The 22,235-nt window shown below is 50.0% G+C and overlaps 1 pseudogene; it reads right to left on the bottom strand.

The window, feature by feature from the left end:
* Positions 1-2,639: 2,639 nt before the first annotated feature.
* Positions 2,640-20,594, bottom strand: LOC136536387 (sulfate transporter 1.2-like; annotated as a pseudogene).
* Positions 20,595-22,235: the final 1,641 nt, after the last annotated feature.

Genomic DNA, 22,235 nt, shown 5'->3' with positions numbered 1-22,235 from the left:
TGTGCGTTCTTACGGTTCGCTCTAGCTGTGAGCAGTGATGCTGATGCATGTATATATCAGCGTCAATTAAACTTTATTTTTCCATGTCATTGCGTTGCCATGCACCGTAAGGAAAAAAGAGAAGTGCTCCGGGCCGATGCTACTATAAAGAATGGAAATCTCAGAGTCAAATAATCTCAAACTATATAAATACAAAAAGTACTGATATCTTTGATGCATAATAATATGTATGATTATATGAATCATGTAATATATTTTCATAATATATTTATTTAAAAATACAAATATTGATATTATTTTTTTATAAACCTATTAAATTTAAGATTATTGAACTTTTTGGAAAGTGAGATTTTCATTTTATTTGGGACGGAGACATGTACTTTGTGTGGCTGGCTCATATATATGCTATCTAGTAAATCTCAGACTACTTCAGTTTCTTTTTGGGTTTCTGAATTATTTTCTCGCGAATATGCTAGTACCGTTTCTCGTGGATGTCAGCATGAGAGAGAGAGAGAGGCAAAGGAGCAATAGGTTTTCGTTCTCAGGGTCCCAGCCGAGAAGTAAAAAAGTCTCGAAGGAACTCTGTTGAGTGTTGTGGTCAAGTTCGCTGGCCTGACTCGTTCAGCCAGCCAGCTGATCCCACTCATAAGTTACTATTCATCAAACAAGTTGAAGAGTATTTTTCTCTCACAACCAACCAGTCATAACAGTATTTTCAGTCAAATTTAAGACCAGCGAACAGGCCACGTGAAGACGGAGAGATGCCGAAGACAGAATCATGCCAACAAATCACATCCCCAGCGGCCCCCTATTCATCCTCTTGTCAAATCACATCACTAACCTAGCTCTCCTCGTCAAGATCGATTCGATTCAGGCCGGCCATCATGATCACCGGCGATCCGCAGGTCGCAACGCTGCTGGATGGATGGAGCCAACAACAGCAAGCATACTTATATGTGGACGAGGGCAGAGACTAGCTATAGAGTGGTGGCGAGCACAGCGGCTGAAGGCAAGTCGATGACAGGACCTAACTGAGTTAGTGGCTATTAGCCTATTACTAGCTGTTCGACTTGGCAAAAATTCTGCTTTAAGATAACGCAGCCGCCCGCCATAGTGGTGAGCTTGTAAGCTGTAATAATTTGAGCCACCACCCGTGTGTCTACCGGTCCTCCGATCAAAAGTGCTGTTGTGAACATTGCAACCGTCTAGTACTTTTTCCTAAAAAACAGTTATAAGGCACGGCACAATATACTTTTGTAAGAAACATTGGACTCAGCAAAGAATTAAATAACAACATAATCATATAATCATTAGGACTAATTAACAATATTGACTAGTAACCGTTGGGGAAGAAATCTGTTCCTATTACAAATTTGCCTGATGATGAAATCTCACCGGGCCTAATTTAAGGTAAAAGAAATTGTAAAAAAGGGTGATCATATATTTCCTTTATGTGGGTCAGAAAAATTCGTTGTTAGCACCAGCAATCCGCGACCGCAAGGCCAGAGAAAAAGATTCAACTTGTTGTTCAGGCTACTTTTTTACAAGAGCACAAGGGTCAATTTTCTGAGATTAAGACAAGCACAAGAGCCCGACGCCACAAGCGCAAAAAGGTTGGAAAAGGCACACCTACCTCGTGCTGCGCTAGGAATTGGCAACACGTCATGGCATCATAATGCCACGGAGAAGGGAGAACATAGAATCTGTTGTGTTCACCTTACTTGTCCATTGCTTTATTTTAGTTAATTTCCATGGCGGATCAAATATTCTTTAGGCCTCGTTCGGTTAGAGTAAAATGAGGCTAGGATTCCTTCCAGGAAGTTAAGGCTTATATAAATTAGCTAACAGTTCCGGCCAGAAATCCTTCCATGCAGTCATTCCCGGCGAAACGAATGGCCCCTTAGTGTTTAGTCACGCAGTACTAGTAGAGTGCACAAAAGGAGTATATATACCCAAGTGAAGACGACGTGTGTGTGTGTGTAAACTAAAATTGTCCTTGATTAGATTAGACCATATCCTGATGAGCACAAAGAAACGAATCTAGATGCCAAAATTAATCATAAGATCATTCAATCCTATTGTGCTAGTACTGTGCTAGGTTTCTTTCCTGTGACATAACGATGCTTAATGACACATGCGTGGGCTGTGATTTCTGTTAAATCCACAAACGCTAGGTCACAATGAAGAAGAGTAGAAGACACAAGGCACACACCTCTGCTGGATTTCTGTTAAATGGGCTTTGAGCTGTAGAGGCCCACAACCTTTGTTGGGCCCGATCAGCAGCACATTTGGACGAGTGCTGAACTCGGCCTAGTTGGTTACGAAACAAGCATTTTTTTTTTCAGACAAAGAGACGATTACTCTTTTACTTTTTATTTTTCCTTTCAAAATTCAAAATGGCGGATGGTGATGCCTTTCAACCCGTCAAACCAAAGCGCTTGCCATGTAAACACGCACTGATCGATGGAGACCTGATGTGCTCCAACTCGAGCACAGCACACATTGTAAGTACATACAATTTAGCAAACTGTTTTCTTTACAGTCATGCTTCTCTGCTCTATAAATTATTAATCTTAATTGTGAAATGGGAGTTGAAGCTTGCGTGTGCTTCCAAATGTGCATAACTCGCTGCATCTCCTTCATGCACAATCCGCTGCCTTTGGAGCGAATTTCTTCACTGCGTCTCTGACCGTCAGGGATATCTTGTCGTCGCCGATGAGTTCTGTGAATTTCGCTGAGCGGAGCTTCTGAATTACCGCCGGACCGGGATTGGCAAGGATCAGCTGTAAATGGCAGGCACAAGGAATTTCTTCTTGGTCAAGTGTTCTGCGAGAGGAGTTGAAGAATTGTAGCACCAGGTTTCATGTCTCACCTGAATTTTTCGCTTCTCGACTGTTCTGAACAGCTCCTCCAAGGCGTGGATTCCGCTTGTGTCGATGTCACCCACCGCTGTTGAAGAGGAACAACGTATCAGTGCTGCTGGTGCAAACTAATTCATCGAAATTCATTTGAAAAAAAAACTCTGTTTTTATTTTGCATATATAGAGAATAGATATATCCACTGTTCGATCTTACGAGATAGATCAACAATCAGAAACTCAATTTCGGGAAACTTCTGTTCTCGTTGCCGTTCTTCCTCCTCATTCAGCCACCTCAAGATTCTGAAAATCGGTAATCGGACACGAAACTAGTGAAGAATAGTTTGCTTGTCGCTAATATTTGACATAGGAGAACGCGGTGCTAGTGGTACTCAACATGATGCAATGATGTACCTAACACATTGTAATTAGCTAGCATATATCCAACTAACAAGTTGCTTGAACATGCAGCCATATCATACTGCTTACACAACAGGTAACCATATATGTTAGCGTGTGCTGACTTTCCTGGATTTGATTCTAATAGCTGCATCAGCCCTATATTATTTTTTCTTTCAAATAAAGAAACATTTTCAACGTTTCATACATACACATGCCCAAGTTTATCTGAGATTTCACGCTAATATTAATTATATTATGTTTGTTCCTCTTCCTCCCCTATGCCAGTGCTTCTTCAAAAAAAGAAATAGTATACTTGAAATTAAGGGTTCATCACATATATTGCAAAAGGTTGGTATACAATGAAAATACTATTAACACCAGTTAATATTACCTTTCTTTAACATAGTTGGAATTCGTGAAGTAGATAGCTGAATCCACTTGAACAATGATCACCCCGGGCACCGTGGTAACTTCTGGGTATTGCTCAATGTTCCTATACACCGTCGTTCTTGGAAGGTTGCCAAGCAAGGCGGTTTTGGGCCGTGTTGCTTGGACAAGTATCTTGGCAACTGAATTTGCAACCTATTCCATTCAACAATAAAGAAGTTCTACTATCATTAGCCCTTGCTTAAAATGTGCAAGGAATTCAATTGAAGGTCGCAGCTATAACAGAAATTGTTGGAATTAGTTAGTCCATATATACCGCAATTAGCAGGCCATGCTCCACTGATGAAAACACGACTCCCAAGAAGGCTCCCAAACACGCCAAGAAGTCCAGCTTATCAACCTTCCAGATACGCAGCCTGTTCGGCAGACCGTAAACGATCGTGGATTATTTACTGCTGGCTGGTTTGGTGTGAGAGAAAAACACTGTTCCCGGCTGGAAATTTACGATCGTTTACGAGCAAGCGAACAGGCTGCGTACGCTGCCTCGTAGTCAATCAGGCCATGCAGCGCCGATATGATGATGGAAGAGAGGATGGCATTGGGAGTGTACTTGAACAGTGGAGTGATAAACAGTAGCGTCAGGAGCACTATAACTGACATAACCATGTTGGACGCTGCTGTTCTGCAGCCAGCCATGCAGTTCACCGCTGATCGCCCAAAACCACCTAACAAGATCAAAAGATTTTGTTCAGAAAGAAAGAATGTATACAACTGTTTGTGCTGCGCTGTACGATTGGTTTCAAGCTGAAATAGTGCAGTTACCCGTGGTCATGTAGCAGGAAGTCAACGACCCTACCACGTTCATGGTTCCTAGAGCTACCATTTCCTTGTTCCCGTCTAGTGGGTAGTCCTTCATGGCAGCAAATGTTCTTCCAATTGCAACTGCCTCCTGGTAATTGTTCCCATAGGTTAAATTGCTAGCTTATTAGCTGTCCTCCACCGCGTGCTGATTTGAAACGAAATGAAGTTTGTTTTACCGTTAGGGCTATCAATCCAGTTACCACTCCAATTTTCAATCCTTTCAGCAAGAACGAGCCACTGAAGTATATGAGGCTAGCTGAAGGCGGGTTGACACCTTTCTCTATGTTTTTGACCTGCAATATAACATAACCAGTGATAATTAAGCTTCACTGCTAACTTCAACTAAACTTTTGGTGTCTTTCTGCAACTTGTGAGTAGTCAAGAGTGGCTCTTACAACTGCCACGCCATGCCTGTCCGCACGAGTGATGTACACAAAGAAGGTTGATAGAATCACCGAAACCAGCGGCGCAATCGCAGACATCCAGAAGAGATTCTTCTTTTTCTTTCCCTATATACAATCAGTTGTCTCAGTGAAACTACAGCGTGGTGTATACCTCGATCACAATGTAAACAGTAATAGGCAATGCTACGGTACTCCCTTTACTTACCAGAAGATAATACCTCAAATAAATCTAAGCATTGATTTTTCAGATTTTTTGAATTAATAACTAATTAATTAACCTAATTAAATAAAAAATAAATATTATCAAATGGCCTCTGTCACGTGGATAAAAAACTTGTTCGGGAAACAAATCACGTGGACCGGGTCTATGACGTTGGTTTTCAGATAATTGAGACTAATAATTGAGACTAATTAAGATAAAAAACTTGTTAGGGAAACGAATCACGTAGATTAACATGTATAAAAAAAGATCAGCAGTTTATGCTAATCAAATCATGTCCATAAATTTGCAAAATAAAAAGATCTACCATATCTAATAGATTATATGCATGCATCAATTAGATCTAGAAAAAAGATTTTTATATCTAGAACTTTATTTATTTATCACATTTTACAAAAATAAAAATTAGATAAATATATATTTCACAAATTTCCACTTAGAAATTAATTGTCGGGTTCATAAACCCGGAGTCCCTCATGGACCGGCTTCCCAACAAAAGCTCGACCCAGCAGACAACGTTGCGAACGACGCACAACTCCTGGGCCGGCCCAAATACCTAAAACAAACAGGCCAGAAGGGAGATCTGATCTCCGACCAGAAGGTCTGACCGAGGAGGAACGACGCCCGCCTCCGACTCCGGTCCGCCTCTCCGAACGGAAGGCCTCACTAAGGAGGAACAACGCTTGCTTCTGGCTCCGGCCCGCCTCTGGACGGACTCTCCGACCGGAAGGCCTGGCCAAACACCGCTCCCGACTTCGACCCGCGTCTCCGACTGGGGATGCATCGAACCTCTGCTTATAGCTCTTCCCCGACTGGCACAGTCGGAGCAGACTGGGACCAACCGACCGGGGACGCCCGCTCGGTGAGGACCAGGAAACAGACAGAGAAAGTAAACCAGGGCACTCAAGTCAACCATAATACCGAGGGTCGTACCCTGTATACCTACGGGACAGTACCAACATGGCATGTCATAAGGGTACCTTGCAACCTTCCTAGCATGTCAGAACTCAAGCAGTATTGTGGGTGCCGACATTTGCCCTACACTGTTGTGGGCGCCATCAACTTCCATACCAGACAAACACGGTAAGGCTCCCCCCACATGCCTCTGGGCATCAACAGTGTTGTGGGCGTTGACATTTACCATACCAGACGAACATAGTAAAAACCCCTACGTGCCTCTGGGCATCAACAGTATGGCAGGCACCGACGTCTGCCATACTAGAAGAAAACGACGCAACCTCCCACGTACATCTGACATTAACAGTGTTATGGGCGCCTACAATCATCTTGTACACGACGGCATGGGCAACAAGGCTTAGCATACGTACAATCTCCCTCTCTCACTTGTAAGACCGCCCTCTTCATCTATAAAAGAGGATGCGCTCGCTCCCAAAAAGAGAGACCGGATCAATTCACTTACATTCATTCACCCTTTGTAACTTTAGACACTCTAAAGCTACATAGAGCGCACGCTCGAACACTTAGCACATAGCGGAGCTCCAGTCACTCTCGGCCCTCTAGACCAGAGTCTGACTGGACCTCCTATATCCCCCATCTTTCTCCCTTCCGTTTGAACCCCACAGCAAACTTTGAACACCTAGGCTCATGAATAAAGTCACCGACCGACTTAAACTGGATGTAGGGCACGTTGCCTGGACCTGTATAAACCCTGTGTCATTGACTGCTAGGCCACCTCCGATCACAATGTACAACAAAACTATAAATATTTACGAGTTGGTCACTTTCTGCACCGATAGTTGGCGCCGTCCGTAGGGAAGACGATGTACGTTCACACTTTTGGTCATCGGATGGCCGCTTTTCCGCCACCTTCGCCATGGCGGGCTCAAGCGATACGACTCGCTTTGGCTCACTGGAGTTTCCCGCACTCCCACCTATTGGGATGTGGGTTCCATCCATCTTTGAGACGTCCCAGGCCTTCCTCTTCGGAAGCCTGGACTTCGTCGCCGAACGACTCGGTGTACTACACCTCCGCGAGGAGGCACTTGTTCCAACGCTCGTCGGAGGGGCGCCCTCCATCGGCTTTGGGACACACGACGACTTCAATGACGAGGCGCCTGCGCTTCAATCTGAGCAAACTCTCTGCTCAAACCCCGCTGTGAGTAATGTACATGCTGTTATTTACTCGCTATTTACTATCTCCCGCCGATTATCTAGAGGGACCGCATTGTCCGTACCGCAACCACTGTACGACCGGTTCCCCTATGGCCTCACGTCCCCCATGGACGCGTACGCTCAGGGGCTCCGAAGGGCACTGGCGCCGCCCCCTCTCACATCTAAATTCATGGGAATGGCGAGCTATGCTCCTACCACTTTCCATGAACTCCTCGATGACGAGGTTGAGAGCGACGGCTCCAGCATCGGTGACATGGCACCTAGCCACCGTCTGTCCTGGGAGTGCGCTATGGCAGACACTCTGGGATAGCCACCGGTGGTAGCGGAGTCCTTGCAGACTCACACCCTTCTAGACCCTCGTGCAGGGGCCCTCGCGCTCGCACAAGAGCATGCTGTGGAGCTATGACAACGATGACAGAACTAGCCACCGCCTGCGCCGGCGCGCTCCGTGCAGCACGTTGCGCCCCATGTGCGTGACCCGGCGATCGGCGCCTAGGGCCGCGCCTGCCAGGTCCAGCGCAACATCATGAACGAGGGAATGACCCCCCACAGTTCGCTCGGGCTAGCCAGAACATCGCTGCAGCGGCAATGCTTCTGCGCAGCGTTCTTGAGCCCGTCGACCCCTAGGAGCGGGCAGTCCATCGGAACCTCCGGGCACTGGTGGAAGCCGCCGCCGTTCAACAGGTGGAAAGCTCCACATCGCGACTTTGACTCGCACCCTCTCTCCCCACTAGGAGAGTGGGGATGCACCAGACAGATTGCTCCATCTGCTCATCGCTATAGCCACCAAGCGTGGCATAGGAGGCCACAACTGCGCCATGGTTCGACCTTGCGCCTACTCCACACCGACCGTCGATACGCGGATGGCTCAGTCCGTACTTAGATGCTTGAAGCGTCATTAGAACCTGGCGTCGGGCCCAACATGACGATGACGTCCATCAGGCGGTAGTAAGGGCAGGCAAGACGGACCCTGGCTAGACCATCGACGGGAGTGGAGAAATGCACCCTAGGCACGGTCGCTGACCGGACGACCGGAGTCCTAGCCCGAATGGCCTAGGACCACGGGCCTTTGGGCGACGCATCTAGAGAGCGTCGTTCCCACAACGCTTCCAACCGCCCACCAACATCGCTAAGTACACCGGGGAGACGACCCCCGGTATATGGCTCAAAGATTTTCGGCTCGCCTGCTGAGCCGGAGGAGTGGATGATGACCACTTCATCACTCAGTACCTCCCCATTTACATGGGGGAATATGTTCGGGTATGGCTCAAATTCCTCCCACACGACAGCATTCACGACTGGGCGGACCTCAAGAGGGTCTTCGTCGGGAACTTCTAGGGGACGTATGTCCACCCTGGGAACTCCTGGGACCTCAAGAGCTGCCAGCAGGAGCCCAGCGAGCCCCTACGAGATTACATCTGTAGGTTCTCCAAAAGATGCAACTCCCTCCCTGATGTCATCGATGTGGACATCATCAGCGCATTCCTCTTCGAGACAACCTACGAGTCCTTGATCCACAAGCTTGGCTGCTTGAAGCCCCGTACCACCCACGACCTGCTCGACGTCGCCACAAACCACGCCTCCTGTGAGGAGGCAGTCGGAACAGTCTTCAACGAAGGTCAAGACAAAGGCAAGACCAAGCACGAGGATCAAGACGAGGGCCCCTCCACACGGAGGGGCAAAAAGGACAAGCAAGATCGTCACCGATCGGCCAACTCCACGTTGGTCGCCGTGGCTAATCACATGGGCAAGCAGCCCTAGCAGGACCTCCCAGACCACTTCAATTTGCTCATGGAGAGCCTGTGCACCAACCATGCCAACCCCATCAAGCACCTCTATAAGGACTACGAGCTCCTCAAGCACTTTCTGCGATAGGCCGACAGGCCAAAGGAAGGAAAAGGAAAGGAGGTAGCAGCTAATAAAGGGGGCATGGCAGGCAAGGATCCGAAAGACTGAAGGTCCCTATACGGCGACCAAGGTAATCCAACTAGGCACCTATTGACTGAAGGATGACAATGGCGACGTTCTCACCAAAATTTGGAACATCGAACAGCTACGTCGTTTCTTCCCCTAAAATTCGGTCTTACCATTTTTTACTTAACATTGGCTCCTATAAAGCACCCCGGCCTGAACACTTTCGGCCCGGGTCACTCGGGCGCTCCATGGAGGTGCCATACCACCTCTCTTTTCTCTTTTTTCCTATCATACGGTAAAATACCTTCTACCCGAACGAAAGGGTAGTTCGTTCCTTTAATTACCTTATGTAGCTTTGCTTTAAATATTCCGACCGATCGCACCCCGCCTCTACCTATGGTTACGAGCAACTGAGCCTTGTGGGCCACGCCCAGGCTCTTAAGGTTGCAGCCTATGGTATGAACGGGCAGGTGCGAAAAAGAAAAGAATAAAAAACAAAGTTATGCTAAGGTAAAAATAAGGAACGGACGGGACAAGCTTCCTCGAACGAAGTAGTTCCACCACAAAAACAAAGTTATAGTATTCATGAATACACAAAAGCACTTTACGTAGGGGGCTCCCCCACAACATTATCTTGTACATTTGCTAAAGTATTTCTACTCTAAAACTTCTACTGTGGCTCCCCAGCGGTATCGGCTACCAGCTCGACCGGCAAGGGCAGGGGCTGCTCGTCCTCCGACTGGGCAATGCTCAGCTCAGTCGAAGGCGGGGCGACGTTCGCTTCCAACCCAGGCTCCACGCCATCCATAGGCTGGGCGGAGTCCTCCTAACGCGCGCCTTCGGCCATGTCTGCATAGTGAGCATCTATCTCCCACTACACGGAGACTTGCTTGGCCACCAACTTTGTGTGTGGCAGCAAGCTCTCTCCAAGCGAGTGGATGTCCTCCGCGCTCCAGCCGCCGACATACCCGCTACAGATGGCGGCGAAGTCCAGGTCCGGGTGGTACGTCGCCACCGAAGTCAACACCCCCGACGTCCCGTAGAACAACCCATCGGTGATGAGGGCCCGAACCTCATCCGGAACCTCCGCCAGCTAGATGGCAGGCGCGCTGGTACTTGGCGCCGACCTGAAGACCTCCGAGATGATGAGCAAGGCAACATTGCGTATATGGTCAAGTTCCCCCTCAAGAACACGTCGCTCTTCAAGGGACTTGGCCAGCGCCTCCGTATTCCGGCCAATCGTCACCTTAGCCGTCTCTAGGTCCCGCTCCAATGACTCCACCTTTCCACCCAGCTCTGGAAGAAGGATGACAAGCTCACAAGCAAGCTAAAGAAAGAAACCAACATGTTGAAAGAAGAAAAGGTACTTACTGAGGTGGGAGTCACTTGGTCACCTGGTCACACAGCCGGGTGTTCGCCTCCTCTGTCCCCGTCACCCGACCCCGAAGCGCGAACACTTCCTGGTCGGCCTCTAACCGGGCCTTCCGCTCCGACTCTAGGGCATTCCACTCTATCTCCATGGTCTCTAGGGTACCTTGGAGCGCTACCTCAGTCTCCACCTAGCGGGCCTTGGCCGCCTCAAGCCCCCTCTCGGCGGTAGTCACTCACTCCGCCGCAAGCACTTCCGCCGCCCGCACCTCGATCGCCTCCACTGCCTGGTCCTAGGACTCATGGCGAGCGGACTCCAGCTGGTGCTCGAGCTCCTCCATCCAGGCGTGCTCTATCCGGAGAAAACAAGTCTTGTGGCTCAACATCTCCTCCAGACCCTACAAAACAAGAAGCAAGCGTGCTAGGGCAGCCAATGAAAGACCAGGAGTCAAGGACAAACATAGAAAACTCACCACTGTGGCATAGGGCAGGTCAACTGTGACCACCCGCTCGACGGACTTAACCCGCTCTAGGGCCTCCTCTAGCTTCACCCTTGTTCGGGCGAGATCGGACTCCACCCCAAGTCCTCTCCCCCAAGCACGTCCTAGAGCTGACACTCCTGCTTATCCCAGAGGATGAACCACACCTTCCTCAGGTCCTTAGGGTAGGGCCACACCAGGTCTGTCTCCTCCATCCCGCTGGAGGGCCAGCCGATGACCGAACCACCACCAGCTCCTACGACGGCGCCGATAGCTCCACCTCGTCACCTGCTTCGCCATCAAAGGGGATCTCCACCACCTCGGTTTCATGGACCATCCATAGGTGTTCCGGCTCCAGCTCGGCTGCATCTTCCCCAGGCACCTCTAGCTCTAGCCAGGAGGGTGAGCCGTGCTACCCTCTGCCCGGTAAGGTAGGGAGACCGGTCTCGCCCACCTCTTCCACCGTAACTGGTGGAGGAGGGGGCGCAAGGGTTACCTCCGATGCGGCCTCCGCCATCACCACCGGGATCACCGCCAACACCAACATCGCTGCTGCCATCGTACTGGCGACCGGCCCAAGGGGCTCCACACCCTAAAGGGAAGGACCCGCTGCCACCACCCTGCTCTCCCCGCCGCTTGCCACGACGCACTGCAAGATGGGCCTCCAATCCTCCCACATGGGAGTTGGGGCGATGCTCAGCCCCATCAACATCCGTCCACTTTCAAAAAAGTACAGGTTAGTCACACTCCAAAAAAACTCAACAGCGAGATCAAAAAGAAACAAAGGGGCATACCAGGACGGAAGCGGTAGGGCTCTGAAGCCCCGATCCGACGTCAACGGGCCAACCGGGCGAGCACCGCTCCCGGGCCATGACCCATGCCCCCTCACTTCAACCAGGGGGAGTCGACCCAACCGGCTCCTGCTCAGCCTGCGAGTCACCATGACCTTCACCTCGGGGCACACCGATCGGAGCAGCTAGCGTTGTATCCTCCCATTGTGGGTCGCACGCTGGCGCTGGCCCTGACGATGCGTGGGTGTGAGCCCACTCTTTTGACCGCCTGGTTTGCTCTGCCACGCCCGGAGCAGGTGGGGATAAGGCCAACGACGCCTCAGAAGGGCGTGGCGACTATGTCCGCTTCGCCTCCCGTTCGCCGATGGCGTCCACGCTCATAGCACGCTTTCTCGGCATGGGAACATCGCCGCTCCTCTCTGCCTCCTGCTCACCGCCAGCAGACATGGCCATAGGATCGTGACGCACCACTAAGGTCGCAACAACCTCCTGGTCTTCCTCCTCCTCGAAGAAGATCATGTCATCACCCATCTCTATGGGGTCCTCTGACTCTAGCTCTGACTCGACGTCGCTCCTATTTTCCTCGGCCCGCACGTGTCGGGCGATCTCCATCTCCTTCTCATGCTTTCGCCAAGCCTCCTTAGCTTTCTTCTTCTTCCTCTCAACCGCCGCCTCCTTCAGGGCGGCTTGCCAAGCCGTGCCCTCCGGTCCCTTTAGAAGATGTGTCCGGGACTTGTAAACTCCAAGTCCCTACGAAACGGATGACTCAAAGACATGACATGGGAGAGCAAGAGGGGAAAAGAACATGGAGTAAGGAGAGGGGAGCATACCAGTCTAGACACCGTCGTGGCATTGAGGGCTCTAGGCTTTCCATCGAGGGTCTCCTTAGGCCTTAGCTACAGCACTTGGTCAACACGACTCTAGACCTCATCGTTCAGTAGGTCCTCCGGTGATGCACGGTCGGGGTCCTTCGAGTCGTTGTACTTCCACATCAGCCATGCCCTCTTCACCAGCAGAGTGACCCGACAGTGGAAAAGGGTGTGAAATGCCTGCACCCTATTAAGGCCACGCCGCCCAAGATTCTAGAGGTCCACCTCGATGATCTCCACCTTCTTCTTCTATCGGCTAGCGGGGCCCCATGACCAGCTCTCCTACCTCTCCGGCCTCCTGCCGGTGAAAAGCAGGAATGGTGCCTCAGCCGAGTTCCTGATGTAGAACCATTCCCCGTGCCACCCCCGATTGGAATCATAGGGGGTGTACACGAGGTATGAGCCCGACGCGCTCGGTTTCTTCTGCAGCACGAAGCCCCCCACCGACGTGATCATGAGAAACTTCCCCTCCGACAAAGCGCGCCCAGAGAACAACCACCAGAAGAGGTCCACATGCGGCTCCATCCCGAGGAAGGCCTTGCACATGGTGATGAATCCAGCGATGTGCAGCACCCTAGTCGGATTGAGGTGCTGCAGCTCTAGGCCCCACTCATTGAGGAGTCCACGTAGGAACCAGTGCGCGGGGTATCCTAACCCGTGCTCATGGAAGGCAAGGAAGGAAACAACCTCGTCGGTCTAAGGTTGTGGGAAATTCTCCCTTCCAGGAGCCCTCCAGTGTGCCACCTCCTTCGGCGGCAGAAACCCCTTCTCGGTGAAGGCAACCAGCATAGACTCCCTCATGATGGATGACCTCCAGCTTGACATTTTGCTCTAGGTTCATGAATGGATCTGTGAGTTTTTCTCCTCTCCCTCGCTCTCCCCTTTTTCTCTCCTAGGAACCACCACGGTGCTCAGACGCTCTCGGCGAGAAGGAAGAAGTAGAAGAGGTGGTAGATGAGGAATAGGCGAAGGAACAGAACGGAAGCCCTCTCCCTTTCCCTACTTAAAGAAAGAGGCACAGCAGTTGGGAAAGGCACAACGATTGGGGAAAGGCGAAACGATGGGGGCAAAAACCCCTCTCCCTTCCCCCATTCAATGCGGATGGGAAACGACGGGACGTGCCCTGACCGATGGGACGCACCCTGCCCGACGGAACAGCGCCTGGTCAGACGGGACGTGGCCTGGGTATGGCCCACCACTACTGCACACCGGGCACAAGAAACAAAGTGCCACCACGCGTAGGTGACCCTCTGTCAGGAGAGACCAATGAGCTTCTTGAGTCGATCGGATGGCTTAGGCAAACGCTGAGAGATAGGTAAGGAGCAGAGGGACACCCCATGTGGGCCATGCCGACTCCGTCATAGACGACGAGCGTAGATCTCGGTCAAACATATCCGATAGGAGCTCCTCAAAACCCTGTCACTCGAGTCATCAAGGTAACATTACCAACCCCCACTATTTCTTTATATGAACATTCATCCATGCATGCATTCATTCATTCCATACATCCAAAAGCATCACATATGCAGTTAAATGCATCACAACGCTCCATGTTGCGTCATGAAGTGGCAGTTGCCTCATTCGACATGAGCAACAACCGACCGGGGTTCGAAGGCCGGCCCACGAAGGGCTCAAGGCTGCCTCGCATCAAACAGAGCCAGGGGAGAAAACGCAGATGAGCCCCGAGCGGCCCTCGCCTAGTCTGCCCCGAAGCAGATAGGGTCATCTCAACCTTCTCGTTCGATCCTAACCTCCCGCCAAACCCATAGAATCTCTATCGAGGGGAGGCCAGCGGGCCACCCGGGTTGGTCTCCGGAATGACCTAGGCATCTACCGGGTTGTAGGTTAAGGAGTAGTGAAGTGCCACATGACGGCTATGCCGACCCCATCATGAACGATGGACCCGGACTTCACTCGAATATACCCGTTAGCGAGCTCACCAAGTGCGTCACTCGAGCCATCGAGGCAAGCGACGTTAGCTCAGCCCCTCCGGTTGCGAAAAACCATGGACGGGGTAACGCACAAAACTCAACCGACCCCTACCAAGCCCAACGGGGCTTAGGGGCTTAAGACACCCAAATGCCTCGGTTGTGCCTAGGTCTGCGACTCTGACTCGCCTGATCCCCCGGTGCCCCCGATGCCTGGATCCGTGAGTCTGTCTCGTTCGATCCCCCGACACCCCCGACGTCTAGATCCACGAGTCTGTCTCATTCGATCCCTCAGCACGCCCGGTGCTTGGATCCACGACTCTGACTCGCCCGATCTCCCGGTGTGCCCGACGCCTGGATCCGCGACTCTGACTCTCCCGATCCCCCGGCGCGCTCGACGCCTAGATCCGCGACTCTGACTTGCTCGATCCCTCGTAGCGCCCGATGTTTGGATCCACGGCTCCAACTCGCCTGATCCCTCGACTGCGACCAAACGCCTGGGACCACGCTCCCAGAAATGACGGGTCAGAAACCGAAAAGGAAGAGACTACGCCACTACAGTGCACACACACGCCCGCTAAACAAAACCCCCCAGGCGATTCCACCCGAATCACCTGAGGCCTCGGGGGCTACACCCGTGGGTGCGCTCGCACGCACCCACTGACAAAACGAAACTTCCCCCGCTGGCAACATGAAAAAACCCCAGACGATTCTACCCGAATTGCCCAGGGGCTATACCCGCGGGTGCGCTCGCGCGCACCGGCCGTCAAGACAAAAATCCCCTAGAAGATTCTACCCGAATCGCCCGGGGCTTGGGGCTCCTGTCGGGTTCATAAACCCGGGGTCCCTCATGGACCGGCTTCCCAACAAAAGCTCGGCCCAGTAGACAATGTTGCGAACGACGCACAACTCCTGGGCTGGCCAAAATACCTAAAACAAACAGGCTAGAAGGGAGATCCGATCTCCGACCGGAAGGTCTGACCAAGGAGGAACGACGTCCGCCTCTGACTTCGGCCCGCATCTCCGACCGGAAGGCCTCACTAAGGAGGAACAACGCTCGCTTCCGGCTCCAGCCCACCTCCGGACGGCCTCTCTGACCGGAAGGCTTGGACAAACACCGTTCTTGACTCCGACCCATGTCTCCGACCGGGGATGCACTGAACATCTGCTTATAGCTCTTCCCCGACTGACACAGTCGGAGCCGACTAGGACCAACCGACCGGGGACGCCTGCTTGATGAGGACCAGGAAACGGATAGAGAAAGTAAGGTAGGGCACTCAAGTCAACCGTAATACCGAGGGCCGTATCCTGTACACTTGCGGGACAGTACCAACATGGCATGTCAGAAGGGTACCTTGCAACCTTCCTAGCATGTCAGAACCCAAGCAATGTTGTGGACACCGACATTTGCCCTACAGTGTTGTGGGCGCCATCAACTCCCATACCAGACAAAAACGGTAAGGCTCCCGCACATGTCTCTGGGCATCAACAGTGTTGTGGGCGCTGACATTTACCACACCATGCGAACATAGTAAAACCCCCTATGTGCCTCTGGGCATCAACAGTATGGCAGGCACCGACGTCTGCCATACCAGAAGAAAACGACGCAACCTCCCACGTACATCTGACATTAACAGTGTTATGGGCGCCTACAATCAACTTGTACACGACGGTGTGGGCAACAAGACTTAGTATACGTACACTCTCCATCTCTCACTTGTAAGGCCACCCTCTTCATCTATAAAAGGAGATGCGCTCTCTCCCAAAAAGAGAGATCGGATCAGTTCACTTACATTGATTCACCCTTTGTAACTTTAGACACTCTAAAGCTACACAGAGCGCACGCTCGAACACTTAGCACATAACGGAGCTCCCGTCACTCTTGGCCCTCCAGACCAGAGTCCGACTGGACCTCTTGTACCCCCATCTTTCTCCCTTCCGTTTATAACCCCACAGCAAACTTCGAGCACCTAGGCTCAAGAATAAAGTCACCGACCGACTCAAACTGGACGTAGGGCACGTTGCCTGAACCAGTATAAACCCTGTGTCATTGAGTGCTAGGCCACCTCCGATCACAACGTACAATAAAACTACAAATATTTACGTGTTGGTCACTTTCTACGCTGACATTAATAAAGATGATTCTTACCATCCGATCTAACTAAATGAATGGCTCATGATCATTTGGGAGTGGCAGTGGAACTCAGTTTGTCTTACAGTGTACTTGGTGACCAGAAGGAATCCCAAGAACGATGCACCGATCAATATCGTCTGCCAGTTCCACTGTTTGTTTGTAGTAGCAACAACATATATTTAAAAAAAAAAGTTGTCTCAAAGCCTCCCATCACCTGTTGAAACAATAAGAGCAAAATGTCGAATGTACAGCACAGTATGCAAACTCTTACCCCATGGTGAGCACTCTTGAAGATTGACTTCATGACCGAGACTATGTCGGTTCTGGCAGTGAAGTTCCTTATGCCAAGGAAGCCTTTGAGCTGCTGAAGAGCGATGGTGATGGCAGCACCGGACATGAATCCAACGATGGCGGCGTGGGACAAGAACTCTATGACGAATCCTAGCCTGAAGAAGCCGAGAGCGGCCTGTGTGATCCCTGCAAGGAACGTCGCGGTGAACGCTAGCCGCCTGTACTCCAGCGGGTGCTTCTTGGGATCGATCTCGTTCTGCATCAGAGTGCCGAGCATGAGTGACACGACGGCCACGGGACCCATGGCTATGTCTCTAGAGCTTCCCATCAGAGGGTATATCAGTGGTGGCACGAAGCTGCTGCTGTCCGTCATTCAAAACAAAAGAGAGAAAAAATGTTTCATTTCAGTTCAGGTGAGGACCTCGACAGGCCAATCTCTGGCGGCAGGTTAGCAAGCTTCGAGTATCCGATGTCCTAGTCCAAAAACGTTAACACTCATTTAGCTAAATAAACCACCATGTTCATTTTGGAATGGATGCATGAATTCACCTGAGGTATGCAGAGGCTGGCTATGGTGAGGCCGGCGACGAGATCCCCCTTGAAGTCGTCGAGGGTGTAGCGCCTGCCCCAGTCGAGCACCGGGAACACGTGCTGCAGGCCGAGACAGGCCCTTCTGGACTAGCTCGGCTGCTCCTTGTACTGCCGCAGCGGGTCGTCGCCGGCAAACAACATGTCCTTCACCGCCGTGGAGAAGTCATCGAGCAAGCTGTTCTCCGGCGGGAAGCGCACGCTGTAGCCGGTGCTGTCCGTGCGGCGGTGCGAGTGCGACGACGCCCGGCTGCCGCCGAGGCCGAGGTCAGAGCCGTCGTCGTCGAGGTTCTCGCCATGACGGCCTGACAGTGTCACAGTGACAGTAACAGTATGATCAGCTCTGTTGCATTGCCGAGGAACGAATGCACGTCCGGATTTATACATGTCAAGGAAGAAACTGCTACGATCAAAAGTCAGAGCTCTCTATTTTCGACAGGATGATCGAGAATAATTAAATCTCAAATTATAGACACCGAGATGTCGAGAAATGCAGCAGAGCGTTGAACTAAGCAGAAGACGCCTGCCATAGCTGATTGCTGAATAGGATTTGAACTGAAATTTCTGATAAGGTATAGAACACATTTATTTTCCCCCAACATGCAAACCGCTTACGTGCCAACCGCATTAACCAGAAAAGAACGGCACACTTGCAGCTATAATAAGAATTAAAAAATGGAGAAGAGCCACTGCCTGTTCTGTGATCAAATCAACTTGTCATTCTTGTACTTAGTTCTCCGCTTCTAAATCTGGGCTATATATGCAGATCGCCACACCGGTTCCATTTGTGCAAATCAAGAAGAAATATATCCCTGTCACAATTAGGTACTCCACACTAGAGAAAATTGCCACCGATCTCCGAGGCGCTTTCGTTCATTGCTCCAGTTGCCACGTACCATGCGGTGTGCATGTGTCATTTGGTAGACCCTGTACATTTGTGCAAATGAAGCAGAAAATTTGGTTAAAACTCAACCAATGCACAGGAGAAGCATTATATATATATATATATATATATATTCAGTACCCAGCTACAAAAATAAGTTATTCCGTAGCCACCTCCATTTACGATAATTTTATATACTAATTTACGATAATGTCAATACATATTTACGATGGTTGAGTTACTATAACACATGGAAATGTTTACCATAACGTTATAGTAAACCACTTAGTATGGAGTTACTATCATCTCGTAAATTAATATAGTAATTATCGTAACTCAAAGTGGCTACATAATAAGTTATTTTGTAGTCAGCTATAGGGCAGTAGCTCTCTCTCTCTCTCTCTCTCTCTCTCTCTCTCTATATATATATATATATATATATATATATATATATATATATATATATATATATATATATATATATATATATATATATATATATATATATATATATTCAGTAGCCAGGTACAAAATAAATTATTTTGTAGCCACCTCCATTTACGATAATTTTATATACTAATTTACAATAATGTTAATACATATTTACGATAGTTGGGTTACTATAACACATGAGGATATTTACTATTAACGTTATAGTAAACCACTTAGTAAGGAGTTACTATAATCTCGTAAATTAACATAGTAATTATCGTAACTCAAAGTGGCTGCAGAATAAGTTATTTTGTAGCCAGCTACATGATAGTATATGTATATATATATATATATATATATATATATATATATATATATATATATATATATATATATATATATATATATATATATATATATAGAGAGAGAGAGAGAGAGAGAGAGAGAGAGAGAGAGAGAACACATATGTGGAGGTAATAAGTAAGCAACATCAGTACATGAACCAAAGGCATCAGATTTTAAAGCGGGGGAACAACCCTATTCATTTTAGTATTTGCCGAAAAGGGCAAAAGGAAACGCAAGATCCGACGCGAACTGGGCCGCCATCTCATCTCCAACCGAATGCTCTCTGTCTCTCGGCCTGGCTGTTGTTGCTTTCTGGGTACCTTTTTTTTTCGTGTTCAGTTCTCCCAGAAACCATAGGCAATTCCACCTGTGTTGGACTTGGACCCTGTTGGAGTGTTGGTCGTTCGTGTGAATTACTCTAGTATATCTACAATCTACTACTACGTAGGAGTACTACGGAGTACTAGTGTTTGATGGGATGTGTTGGGGATGCTCCAAGGCCAGCTGACAGCTGTTCATACAACTGCCAAAAAAAAGAAGCTATACTAGGGTGATCACTGATGAAGTGATGAGTGCCAACGGCCCACCCAATCGATCATATCGATGGCCTTCCTGGAATAGAAACTCGCTTATTATCCCCAGTGCGCGCCTAGTCGCTCGTTAACGCGCCCTGACGCGATCCAAGTGCGAGTACCATGCACTGAGTGGACGGGGGCGTCGTTTTGATATCTGAAAGGTGACGACGCGACGCGACGTGAACAGACACCGGAGGATCCGAGGAAGCGCACGAACGGCGGGCACCTACCTACTCTACAGCCCGGCCGGATTTCCCATCATCCCCACCGCGACACCGCCCACTACTTAAAAAAAAATATTCGTAGCAATGAGATAATTTTTTTAGGCGGTTGATGATGGAGCCGCTCCTATAATGGACGTATTCGGGATATACGAGACCAGCCATCCCTATAAATGACACAGTAAGGGTGGCCGGTGATACGAGCCGTCCCTACAAATAAGTCGATTTATATGAACGGCTCACTCACTAGCCGGCCTTACAAATGCCTCACGTATAAATACGCGCGATTTGTAGGGACGGCTCAATCACCAACCACCCCTACAAATGACCCACGTATAAATACCTGCAACCCCTTCTTTCTCAGGGCCACGTTGGCAACATGGACGCTGACATGGCAGCTAGCTCGGCGCCAACAATCCTAGTGCCGAGCCCTCTTACGTATGGGTCCACGGTTCCTTTCTCTCTTTCTCTCTACCGTCCCCGCTCGCACCGTCCCCGCCTGCGCGCCCATGCCGCCCCGCCCGCACCCGCGCCGCCGCGGACGCTCCCGCGTGCCCGCGCTGCCCCGGCCGTGCCCGCTCCCGCTCCCGCGCCGGCGTCCACGCCCGCCGTGCCACTCGGTGCCGCAGCCCTGCCCTACCCCACCCGTCCGCGGTCCGCGGGCCCTCACGGCGTCTAGTGTAAGTAAATTTTATTTCCCATGCTGGATTGAAATGGTTTAGTATACCATCTAACATCTTGTTTGGATATGTTGCAGGTGTCGTGAGAGCCGTACGATGGAGAGGGGGCACTTCCTTTTCATTTGAGCAACATGTGTGGGTTCGACGACGACTTCTATAGGATGAGGTGCCCTCTAATCTATTTTTATGCTGTCGAGTTCCACCTGCCACATAGAGTTGCACGCTAATTTGGAGTGAGACAGCTTTGGCCAATGGCTCCGTTCTCGACTGACGTTGACTTACACAAGTAAGTGTTTTGCTATTTCAAATGTCTCGTGATGGTCCATTTCCATTAATATGGTTACATGTATATGGATTCAAGTAACGATGACATATATGTGCAGGTTGGATCGTTAGAAGAACAGAAAGATTTTTGACTAGGAGAAGCACCACCAGTACTACATTGAGCAATGGGAGGAGATGCACGACAACGTGGACAAGAACAACGAGCCGCACACGAACCGTGAGTTCAGGCGGTACCAAGCTTGGTACGAACGTGCGACACGTTGCAGGCTAAGGGTATAGTGGATAGAAGATGACTACGCCAACATCGAGTCCTCGGACGATGAAGACACGGCGTACGATCAATCTACTCGTGCAGGAAGACAGGTGGAGGCAAGACCAATCTTGGACAGAGTGCACTGTAAATTAACCTTTCTTTCTTCTTTTCCTTTACCTTTAGTGGCTCCGGCCATTGATTCTTCGGACCGTAGAGCCACTCCTTGAAACGACACTTCGCAAATCCATAACGCTATAAGAGAATACATTAGTACACGCACACCTATAGAGGTAAACATTTAAACAGATACACTTCCCACTTACTTCGTGTTTGTTCGGACACACAAACTCCAACGTATTCTCAGGGTTTATCACATCTCAATCTCCACATTCGCACAGAGGAGGTTCCTCGAGTCGTCTAACTACGGCTAGGTGCTTCTCCTTAGCCGTTATTAGCGGGGGTTACGGGGGTGGAACCCACCGCTTGAAGTGCTCACGTGGATGTCTTCCTCTACACCAATCGTCGAAAAGGAGGTACCTAGGGTCAAACTTGTCTGCACCGTCGATCCACTGAAAGAAAAAACACCTCTCATTGTGAGACCCCGCTAATTGGGCCGGGCCAAATGGCTAGGTACTGTAGCTCTGGTTGCCGGTTACCGTAACAGCGGAACACTGTAGCTATGTGACTTTAGTCCCATACTGGAAGTTGAGGGAGAAACGAACCAACTTAAAAGCCTGAGCTCCGGGAGAGAATTAACTCCGGTTTGAACTTTTTGCGCGAAGCGAGGACAAAAGCGCAAGAGAGTTAATTAGTAGGTGTGGTCCATTCAACGTGTAGAGTGGATCTTAGCTGTCTTCCTGGGCTGGGGCATTATAAATGGTATTCAAAGCCAACTCTCGCGGTTTCACGGACATATGGCTCGGGAGCTCGGACA

The sequence above is a fragment of the Miscanthus floridulus genome, chromosome 2, assembly GCF_019320115.1.
Source record: "Miscanthus floridulus cultivar M001 chromosome 2, ASM1932011v1, whole genome shotgun sequence".
NCBI classification, from domain to species: domain Eukaryota; kingdom Viridiplantae; phylum Streptophyta; class Magnoliopsida; order Poales; family Poaceae; genus Miscanthus; species Miscanthus floridulus.
Note: the sequence above shows the minus strand (reverse complement) of the source record. Positions and strands in the feature narration are given on the sequence as shown.